The sequence below is a fragment of the Halyomorpha halys genome, unplaced genomic scaffold, assembly GCF_000696795.3.
Source record: "Halyomorpha halys isolate HHAL.00 unplaced genomic scaffold, Hhal_1.1 Scaffold119.1, whole genome shotgun sequence".
NCBI classification, from domain to species: Eukaryota; Metazoa; Arthropoda; class Insecta; order Hemiptera; family Pentatomidae; genus Halyomorpha; species Halyomorpha halys.
This window is the reverse complement of record NW_027106557.1, coordinates 363,224-374,875: the sequence shown is the minus strand read 5'-3', so window position 1 is coordinate 374,875 and position 11,652 is coordinate 363,224. Positions and strand designations below refer to the sequence as shown.

The 11,652-nt window shown below is 32.0% G+C and overlaps 1 protein-coding gene across 6 annotated transcripts in view; it reads left to right on the top strand.

Moving 5' to 3' along the window:
• ASPP (Ankyrin-repeat, SH3-domain, and Proline-rich-region containing Protein) overlaps positions 1 to 11,652 on the top strand; it is a 605,823-nt gene that overhangs the window by 340,817 nt on the left and 253,354 nt on the right. Inside the window, exon 1 of one of the 6 annotated variants that reach the window (XM_067044945.1) lies at positions 8,553 to 8,675. The exons of 4 other annotated variants lie outside the window; for them this stretch is intronic. The gene's annotated coding sequence lies outside the window, so the exon portion shown is untranslated. Of the gene's footprint in view, positions 1 to 8,552; positions 8,676 to 11,652 lie in introns of those variants that run through there. One more of the 6 variants, XM_067044947.1, reaches the window with a different exon arrangement.

Sequence of the window (11,652 nt, the reverse complement as noted above, 5' to 3'; positions counted from 1 at the left end):
TTTCAGCCTCATCTTATTGTTGCAGCTTATATCTTAGCTGCAATTCGTGTCGATGGTTCCAAATAATTGAGTAAATTCTTCAGAGTGCAATTGATAATTTTGAAAAATTGTGGTACTTTTATAGCATCTATACTTTCAAAATGCAATTCATTATTATCTCAAGATAAAGTCAAATTAACATATGCTGTGATGGCACCAGTCCAATGTTTCTACCATTCTAGAGACAGCTATGATTCTGTGCCTGATGATGATGATGATGATGATGACTTCTTGGTTGGTGACCTATGGACGAGATGTCCTCTTTATATTGATATTTTATTTTCTCTTACTCCTGCTTCATTTATTCTGAAAGATAATTCAAGTTACTCAGAAAACATTGAATACTCCCGTTTGATTACGGTTTAGTTGATTAAATTACACTATATTATTTTTTTTGTATTAGATAATATTATAAACTTTGTAAATTATGTTAGTTATAATTTGTTTTCTGTTGTAGGTAAGTGGCCATGAGTTATCATCCTGCCGTAAGTAGGTCTTCATTAGCTATTTATATTGTCATGCAATTGGTTTTGTAGTTATGATGTTTTATTAGCTACTGGAAAAGTTGCAATTCATACAATTTCTAAAATATATTCAAAGAAATACTAAGTTCAAACTAAAGTAATAACTCAAGGATACAAAAAGGTTTTGATTATAGTTTTTGAACTTCATTAGAAAGCAATAAGTCTTTTTGTTCTTGAATGCTATCAACTATAGTGATGAGGAAGTATCCCTTCACCGCTATAACGCCCACAACAGTAAAAATTTAATTACTAAATGCTTGTGAATCGCATTTTAGCAAATTGTCCTTTAAAACGTAGTGAACATAAAAATTAATCCAATATTTAATTTGCATATATTTTTAGTTTTATCATCTTGTTTTATTATTAATAACAAAAATTGTTTAGTCTCAACCTTCAAATAACAGCTTTAATTATAACTTATTGTTAACAGTGTTCAAAACATTATTAATTATAATTTACATTGATTTATCTTAATTTTATAATTGTAAACTTTGTAGGCTATTATACCTAAGTGAATTGAACACTACAAAATAAGTCTATAAAACACAACCAATAATGGAAAACATATTTCTTTATCAATAAATTTGCTTCATTCTATGTTTCAATTTACTTGTATTTGTCACTATAAGTTTTAATAATAAATTCTATTCTTCGCAATTTTTTTAATTTACTATTATAATCAACTTATCACAACAATATTATTTATCATATATATAATTGACCGTATTATTTAATTATTATCTTCATTATATTATTTAACCTTCCTCAACATCCGGGTTGGGGATGTTGTCATTATATTTCACACTATTTTTTTAAATATTTTGTTAGTAAAAATCCTATAAAATTTAGCTACATATAATTACCTAAAATTCAACTATATCCATTATAAATTAACATTATATATGATCTCAACATAATGTTGGTTTTAATTTCTTGTGTCTGCCTTAAAAGTATCTGTATAATTAATGTTTTCTAATCTAATTGGCTTCAAATATTTTTCTTTCAAAAGTATCGTTTTCTCTGTTTATATGTTTTAAGTTTGATACTATTTCGATATTTTTTTTGTTATTAATAATAAATATCTAATGTTATTAAATTGTTAAGTAATGTTCATCTTATTTATAACATGAGCAGAGGTTCATCGGTGACCGTTATAGTAGGTTGCGAATGCGCACATAGTTGATCCTACTACCCACTATCAACGGATCTTAATAGTACGACGGTAAATACAAATAAAATAAAAAGGTGAGGTTACACAGTGGCTCGGGTAGCTTTCACTATCTCTTATAGGTCGGAGTTTCGTCCAAAATAAATCCGAAGAACGTGCGTGAAGAAACCCAATTGTGCAGTAAAAATCAAAAATGTGTAAAAGTATGTATAATATACCCAAATCCGACAAAAATCATCTTTATTGTGGAATTTATTATATTAACATTAACATACAGAGCCAATCTAATCTTCTTTAAAACAAAGTAGCCTCGCTAGTTACTATATTTAATAAAATTAACTTTGTCCATAGTTAAAATGGTTTTTGTTTTTTAATATCTTTATTCAAATTTACAACTGTATATTATATAATACATTCAGTAAATTTGATCTTAGTTAAAATGGAGTGTTAAAGGCGTGTAGAGTAACCACCCATTGGTAGCACTTTAATGGCATTTTACATTAGCTGGTCTCGTGGCCTATTTCTTCGCAGGTGCGTCGGAGGATTGTCAGGAATGGAAGAGGATGCAAGGTTAGAAACTAGGGAGTTTGAGTGGTTAGGGAATTTATAATGGAAGGAGTGATATCTGATTCGGGCTAGATCGGTTACATAGTGAACATTGTTGAAATGTTAAGAAGAAAACTCAATGTTAGACTTCTTTAATCTACAAAAAATTTTCGATTTTGGAAACTTGACCCATTGACAGTTTATCCCGTGACAGTCACGGGCAGGGTAAGGCCCTCAAAATTATTATTCTACCAAAGATATCTGAGACAAAGGCTAGGTTCTTTGCTTCCTCTGTTTTCTTAGATTATTTTGACTGAAGAAGGAGACGTGGTTACGTTTTTAATTCAGTATGCCATCGACTTAGGAACTAGGATCACACAATCCTTCTCACCAGAGTGCTTAATCAGTTCTAAAAATCGTTTCTGTGAATTATATTAAATCATATTTTTGTTATCCAACGTGGAATAGTAGAGTGAAGTCTGTAGGCCTCCCTACGCTCCCACACTACTCCAATTGACCGACAGACATTTTATTGATATTACTCCGCAAAATACCAATAAGGCCAAACCGTATACTTTGTGCGAAACGAATAAGTGGGACAAAAGTGAGGGAGAAAACAAGACACTACAGCCCGGATTGTGACGTCAGCTTATGTATGTCGTTTTAAAATCTACCATACACGGACTAATTCCTAACAAGGTAGTTCTAAAACACGTTTATGTTACATGCTGAAGTATTTCCGAACACGAAAAACAAGACATTTTTTGGAGCAGACTTAGTAATTTTGGAGCAGACTTAGTAATTTTGGAGCAGACTTAGTAATTTTGGAGCAGACTTGTAATTTTACCACACCGTGAAAGGCTTAAGCAGCAGCAATGTGCTATGTAGAAAGGCTATGCCTGCAACGGAAATCCTCCTAACCTACTGCAGTCCTACTTTTCAATCGGGATCAGGAAGGTCCTGCTCATTTCCTCAGCGATAATTCCAGTCTTTATTTTTTCATAAACCTCCACTGCTGGCTTATATTTATTGTTTATATATTATTAATAGCAAAGAAAAAACTAAATAATTAAATTAACTAGTGTTCCTTTTAAATTAAAAGAATGTGCCGTGGAAATTCAGACAGGAATTCGAGGTGGAGGTAATACGTGGCACCCGCGATTTAAAATTCTATTTAAATTCTAATATTAAACTTGACATTCTTGAGTTTGGGAATTCTTTATTATTTCGATATTTTTATTTTATTTTCAATTATTTATATTCATATATTATTAAATCAGGAAAAAAATAAGTACCTACCTATCTATACCTAAATTTTTAAACGTGAATTTGATTTTAATATTTTAAATAAAAGTATGCAAGCTCAACATGCGATCCTGAAAATCAACTCTTTTTTTTAAATAAACAAAACTTAAGCTTAAGAACTATATTTGATTAGAGTAAGCTTGAGTTTGCGATTACAGCTTGTCTCCCTTCCCCACAGATGGAGGCAATAACCAGGCCAGGCTAGAACTACTTTCGGAGATTGGAATAAGTGAGCTGGTATCCTGACTCATTTAACTAAATGTTGCTTTTAACTTTACCGACATTATGCCTTCGATTTTTTTCATGTGTCACAGGTAAATTTGAAAAAGTAAAAAATGCAATTTCGTGCAGAAAATTCTTAAAATAAGACTAGTATGAGTATGTCCTTTTTATAATTTCAATTTCTATCGAGGTTTAAATTAGTTAGGGCAACAGTAGCAGCGTGGCAACGGGCCTGTCTACCAACCCAAAGGTTGTGAGTTCGAGCCCGGCCCTATCTGGGATTTTTTCAAGCTTGAAATTATACAAAACTCACTCGCAACCTCCCCCCCCCCCTGGGGATTTGTGTGGCCCCTCATTGTTGGACCCCCACGGTCTGTCGCCGATATAACAATAATCCTGGTTTGAATTATTTTGATTCGAAAATTCTATTTGAGGCCTTCATCGTCGTGGAACTGTCCTTTATATAGCAACTATAACTATCGCACAGATGAAGTGACGGGTCTGTGCGACCTCTGTCAATCTTAGAAAATTATCGCTGCCACTTTGATTTTTTTTTGTCAATTGTATATCTTTATGTTTCAATTAGCTTGTTACAATATAGGATTGTTTTAATATAATTCAAAAATTGTTGATAAATAATGAATTGAAGGGATTATGGTTTTTGCCCCGACTAGGAGGTAGCCAAGAGATGCGATAAGGCCGGGGCAATACCTTCCTTAGGCCACCCCTTCAGTCATTGCTCCTATTTCCTCTTCTGATGTAATATTAATATTAGAGCATTATTAGTTGGTCCTATTGCATTAGCGCTAGTAGTCAGACCACGAAAGCTGCAAAAATGAGGTACCCACAAAAAAGTCAAATTTTTCCTAAAATGTGAACTATCTGATAATGATTAATTTATTTTCTAAACAATACTAGGGCACTTAGTCAACCTTCCGGCTTATGGGCGCTGGTGCTTCGACTATATTGGACTGGTAATTATATGTAGGAACATGGTACAGATGGCGGTCAAAAAAGGTGCACAAAATAGAAGAAAAAACTATATATTAATAACCAAGGTTTCGTCTAAGTGAACAAAGAAAAATTATTATTATTGATTTATACTTTATTCTTTTAGTTTACTTCTATCCTTTTTCGGGTATAATTTGTGAAAATAACTTTGAGTATATATTTCTATGGCCTGATGATACTTCACTATGTTCATGAGGAGTAATCAAACATTTACCTGTAGCTAATGTACCTCTTGACAGGTAACAACAATAGTTTCCCCATATCTAACTTTTGCTATTTTTTACCTTTCAGATTGAATGATATTGGTTTTGAATATAAGTCACTCATTAATTATCGTCGTAAGTAGGTTCTCAAATCTCAAATCGTTTCTACTAATATAAATCGTATTTATTAAAGTTTAATTGTTTTGTATTTTTTTACATTATTAAAATTACCCAAAATATTTTACGTCGTTGTTCTTAAATTAAAATTAATCCCCACTCCATTAAACCCCTGCGCCCTAAAAATAACCTGGAGCTTTAAATTGAACCCAAAAAAATGGGATATATCTCTGTATATCAATTCCGGTTAAAGGAGCATATTGTTTCTATCCCATGCAAAATGCTCCCCTTTTACTGGGCCAAAGGTCATAGCTCAAACTCTTTGAATTTTTATTGGAGTTTATATTTACTTTTTTAGCGTAAAGTAATGTTACGGAAGGATCTTTTGTGAAACAGGAAGATGGAGATGATTATAAAGCCGCTATACTCCAATTGTGGCGGCAAAAACTTGGACAGGGGTGTATAGTTACCCGGAGGAGCTTAATTGTCAAGTATAAAGTTGAGTAAATTTGGGCGGGTGACACTCGAGATGAGACCACGAAGGCTGATGAAGTCCTCGGGAAGTTCTTAGGGCTTGATTAAGTAGCACATCCCGGCTTAATGACTTGATACTGCTCTAGTAAACTTGCCCATGCAGTGTCTAGACTTTTTATGAGGGCGTTAAAACCATTTATCTTGTCGAGCACTCTAAAAACTTTGACAGGAATGAATTCAACAATATTAAACAAAAATATCTTTTCATATCCATTGGCAAAAAAATAATGACTAGAGGCATAACGTCTTTTTTGGTCCCTTGCGATGATACAAGCAGCTCCCAAGCTCTTTCCAAATTAGAGATTAAAGGTTTAAACGCACCTCAATCTCCTTCCTATTTTTCCGTATATATGAATTGATAATTATTTATTAATATTTTCAAAGAATGTTTTATAAAAAATTATATGCTGCTAAGTCCAAGGACTCGAATTCGAATCCGGTTGTGACATAATTTTGCTAGTTTAGTTGGAGCCTTCCAGGGGCACGCCTAGCCTCTATAAAGTAGGTATCCATTATTAAAGAAAACCCTGGTGGCTGAGCATGAGGTTGAAAATATCATCTCCTTGCACAACCTTACGAAACAGTACTTCCTTACCAAGTACTGATGAACCCCTGAACTTTAAAGTGTTGGTGGGGTACAGGTCACTAAATGGATCTCGATGGGACAAAAGTTGAAGATCGGAATGGCAGAAGTGTTAGGTTGAACCATAGAGGAAGAAAATGGAGATTTTATACATAACAAGGTTTATTTTTACTATTACTTTATAAAACCAGTATTTTTTATACCGTCGTTTAAATTTATCGATGAATGCTTGTCTGCAACCCCTCAAAGGCGAGAAGAAAGGTTTTTCTCCAAAATTAAAAAGTGTGGTACCCCATGGAGCTGTTTCAACCATTGTGGTCGCCCACCTGGGGTAACCAAACATTCAATGGTCAGTTACGTTTGGAAAGTAAGGCGAAAGCCTTTTACCCTAACTTATAATTTTGTATTGAGCTATAGAAATACAATAACAAAATCATGAAGACACCTAACTCCAGTCTAACCTTTCAAGGCCATCGATATTTTGCTATTTCTTTTTCAGATAGCTTTTCTTTAACTCTTAATAAAATAAACAATCTTTTCAAAAAAATAATCAGTCTTTCAGATATCTTTTTCTAAGTTGCAGGCCTACCTTCTTCGCCTTAACTCCTGATGAAGACCTGAAACTCAGGTCGAAACGTCGGCATAAAATAAATAAATATGGTTTTGTTTATTTATGTTGTTCTTTGCTGACCACACCCCCCGACAAACTTCTCCAATCTTTTTCTTTATTTTTACATTCTGACTCCATCAACCGTACGCTATGGTGGCAAGGAGCCTCTAAATCATATAATTTATTTTCTCTTGTAAATGCTCGTGGGCTTGCACAAACACAAATAATTGAACCAGGATGTACCTCAATTCCCTAGAACTGTTTGGTCAAATCAAAATAAAATAAAAATGAAATATTTCACTATATCCCTAGTATAAGTATTTATAATGTATATAGCACATCATACTGAGGCCCGTAAAATTCCATCAATATCGAATTGAGGGAAATAGTGTTGTGTGCGTCCTATGGATTCGACTATTGGGACAAAACTAGTTCTCTTATTTTTAAAGTAAATAAATAAATTTTCGGTTCTGAGCTCGAAAAATGTTGTTGTTTTTTTCATTTTCTACATTAATTCAAAACTTTCCGTTGCGAGAAAGTAATACTAATACTTAAAATCTGACAATGGATGCTGAGGTTTGTTATCTAAAATGTCTATACTAATATTGCTAATCAACTTTTTTTTTACCAAACTTGTAAGATCCTCATCAGCTAAATGATCAAATAATTTAAATGTTTGCCATTTTTTGAGGGGCGGTACCAATTTGAGTCACCAAAACATAAGGACGATACATTGAATATCTAATGTAGTGCGTTTAAAAATATGTGATATATATTTGTAAAATGAGGTATAGATGGAAGCGGGTGGTTCAATGGTAATAGTACAAAAGCTGGGAAGAAAAAAAGGCAGTTATCTCACCCAATAACTATTAGGACTCATATTTTAGCAAATTTGCTCTTCTTTAGATGACGTTCTCTTTGGATTTCTTTTTTTGTTCCAAATCTTTACTTTTTAAGATATAGAGCTCCGAATGAAATTTTTTTTTTTTTATCGCTTTGAAACAGCCGCCATTTTTTATTCCCCCTACCTATACTTGGAAGACTTATCAATTTTGACTAGTAATTATACATAGTTTTCATCAAGTAATCAAAAATTGGGGTGAGATAACTGTCTTTTTTCTCCTCTTGAGCTCTTGTACTATATATAAGACACTGTGCTACATAATCCGAGGACACAGGATTATGGGCACCCTACGGTACCCGCTTTTACAGGGGGTAAAAATCTTCCAGTCTAGTACGATTCACCAAATCACCTCCCTGCACAACCGTTGGTTCTTTACTTCCTAACAAACTGCATGGATTGTAGCGGTACAGATTTTAATTTTTCTTTAAATTAATGAGGTATAGATAATATCTAAGGAATGTTACAAATACTTTAGAAGTAAATGTAAAACGTATATTATAATCTATACTTTATTAACGGTCGTTGAAATAAGCTTATTAAACTAAAAGTAATAATAATGAAAATGTTAAATTTGTCTTTAAAAATTCTTAGTCTTTATGAGTTTAAAATTAATTGTTAATTAGCTTTTAATATGCAAAATATTATACGATGAGCGATTGGCCTGTGAACATTGGTGATGTGTTAGAGTCAAGACAGGCATTTGCAATATGCAAGATATTTGGGAGAGTTCGGTTGGTCTCGGCTATGTTCGGGGACACTCGGCGCCCCTCCACCGCTGGTAGAGCTCTCGTCTTCAGTAGCGTTCCGGACTCGGTGGGGTTCGGTCGGCAGTGTGAGTTCGATTTCAGTTCGTTTCGGAATTTCACTCGTCACATGACAATCTTCTGACATCATCGGAACCCCACAGAGGTACGTCACAAGTCATTCACAAATTCGATCAAAGTTACTTTGGAAAATCTCTATTTGTAGTTTTAATTTTCCTATGATCTATGATTTGCATATATTTATTTTTTCTACATCTGAGCCTCGCTCCATCGATCTCGAGAATGGCGTGTTCAAATCATCGATCTCGCTTTCTGTCCCAACTTTGCCTCTTCTACTAAAAATAATAGACATTTTCTATGTAAGTTTTTCTTTTTCTTTTTTTTTTTTTTTTGAGCCACGTGTATCCTATTTTAATTCATAATTTTAAAGATGTCCTAGCACATTTTTAGATCATTGTTATTGTCTACTTTTGATTAAATGGAGGCATATTTGAAAATACGAAAATAATTTTGAAGGTGAGCGATTAGGTTTGGGTGTCCTTGGGAGGTTATTGTGTGAGGAGTTTAAAGGCTGACATCATTGTCCTCTATGGATAGCAGCCTGTTTGTATTATTTTAAAAGGAATAAATAGTTTTATGAAAGTAAAACGATCCTTAATACTTTTTCAAAACTATAGATTTCATTAATTTATATTTATTTATTTTATGGAAAATTTTCTGTGTAAATAACGTTAGAGATAAGTTTTCATATCAGTTTTGACTTCTTTTTTTTTTTTTTCTATGCATTAATTTTGTGACGTAGGGTCTACGGCACTTACATTTTAAAACTAAAAATAATATAATATAATATTTTGATAAGAATATTATTATTTAATCTTTGTGAATACGTGTTGTAAATCTTACTTAAGATTTACAACATTTACTTTGCTGTATAGGTTTAACTAAGCGAAAACCATATACATCAATTGAGAAAAAATAAAATTAATAGTTAGGCATGTGTTGTTATACAATGAGCTTTAGAGTGAAAACACCACTATCAGGGCCTATTGTTAATAAATTTAAAATTTATAATATTTACTATCAACTCTCAGTATTTCTTCATAATTTACGCAATCATTTACATTATTGTTTAAATATGTTTATTTATATTTATATCTTAAATATATAAAATATCCGAAATCAAATAGTTTCTTTTTATTTAAGGAATTATGTCGTAAAACATGATTAAAATAAGAAAACAAAAATGAAAACCTTCAAAATGTTACGATGTTTGTTAATTACAATGTTTTAGTTCATTATGAAGTCAGTTAGCATTTAATACACACATTCTACATACATAATGCAATGTATTAATACTTGCATAATTCATTTTAAAATATGTATTTTCAAGAATTTCTTTTTAAAAAAAAAATGATAGTTCGAGAACTTCAAATGGCAAGAATGATGTTTTACGACCGAGTTCTTCGTTTATTTCAAAATACTTATTTATGAAACATATAGTTGTTAAATCTATTTAAATATTCTTAAACTGTTCATAATTTATTCTACTGGTTTTGAACTATTTCCACTTTTAGGATAATGTATTCACTTAGTGATAAGCAACCGGCTGGTATCTAATTTTAGTTGCAATGGTTGGACAGTTTTTACAATTTTATTTCTTCATATAAATCTATATTTTAGCGTGGCATTATGAATTATTGTCAGTAATAAATAACCTATATCGTAGATTTATGATTTTATTACTGAATTTTTATATAGGAATAATTGATTTTTTCTGACGTTGATTACTATTTGGTCTCGAATTTCAACACCTCATTATGTTAAAATACTGATTTAGATAGACAAAGGTATGATTTTTTATGAGCATTTTCTTAATATATTACGTTTTTACTACCACATAAATAGAGGGGAGACAATAACCATTGGTTATATAATAAAAATTTAATTGCAATGTTTTGTTGCCGTATCTGATTTAAATATATTTTAAGTTTATTATTTTTTTTTTTTTATGATTACCCGTAAAAAATATAGTAATTTCGAAGGATATATTTACGTAGTAATGTAAATTATTGTAATGAGGCGGAGTGAGTTACATCATATTGTGAGGGACAGAGTTGTTCTCACGTGAACTCGCTTAATGAGCGTGTAAATTTTTCTAAACCTTGCGAATCATTTTAATTTTCCGTTCCCTGGTTACAAAATGTCAGCGATTATTATGTTACGTTTATTGTAAACATCTGATTAGATAAGATGTGATAGAATCTTGAAAAACAATTCTTATTAAGGAATAATTATCAATTGTCTCCTCATACCTTGAACATCAACAACCCGTGTCAAATTCCAGGTTCTAAGAAAAATGAATTTGATAAATAAACAGTTCCCAGAAAGAAGGATGGACCCGTCTGGTCGTGGTATTGAAAAACAATACCTTGCTAATACTTTTTTTTTAAAATAAAAATCTTTCGCATGTTAGAGGCATACTTTCTCTTTGATAAAAACTGAAACAAATGGAAATGAATGTTCAAAATATGCAATTTAAATCAAAAAGAAAAGAAGACCGTAAGCGACTAGGCATATTAACCTAATACATTCATGAAAATATATTTGATACAAACCTTACACTGCCCTTTTTCTAGAGGTTTTAAAAATCATTTTGAAATAATTTACTTGGATAGCGGATGCTATGTTGAGAGTCCCTTGAAAGTATCTGTTAAAACCATTCTTTCCATATAACATAGTTTTAGTATATATATATAGCTTAAACAGCCTGTTTAACCTTTCGCTTTGAACAGCCCTGCAAAGTCGGACAATAAATAGTTATAAACTATTTGTTCTTTTTTTTTACCGCAACCGCATAAAGGTGTCCTTTATTATAGGTGTCCCTTAAAGAGAGAGATTCTTATCAAGAATTTTCTCTGTATAAGGAAGCATACAAAGCATATAGTTGTCTTGTGGTATTATAGGAAGCATACAAAGCATATAGTTGTTTCGTGGTATTATAGGAAGCATACAAAGCATATAGTTGTCTCGTGGTATTATAGGAAGCATACAAAGCATATAGTTGTCTCGTGGTATTATAGGAAGCATACAAAGCATATAGTTGTCTCGTGGTATTATAGGAA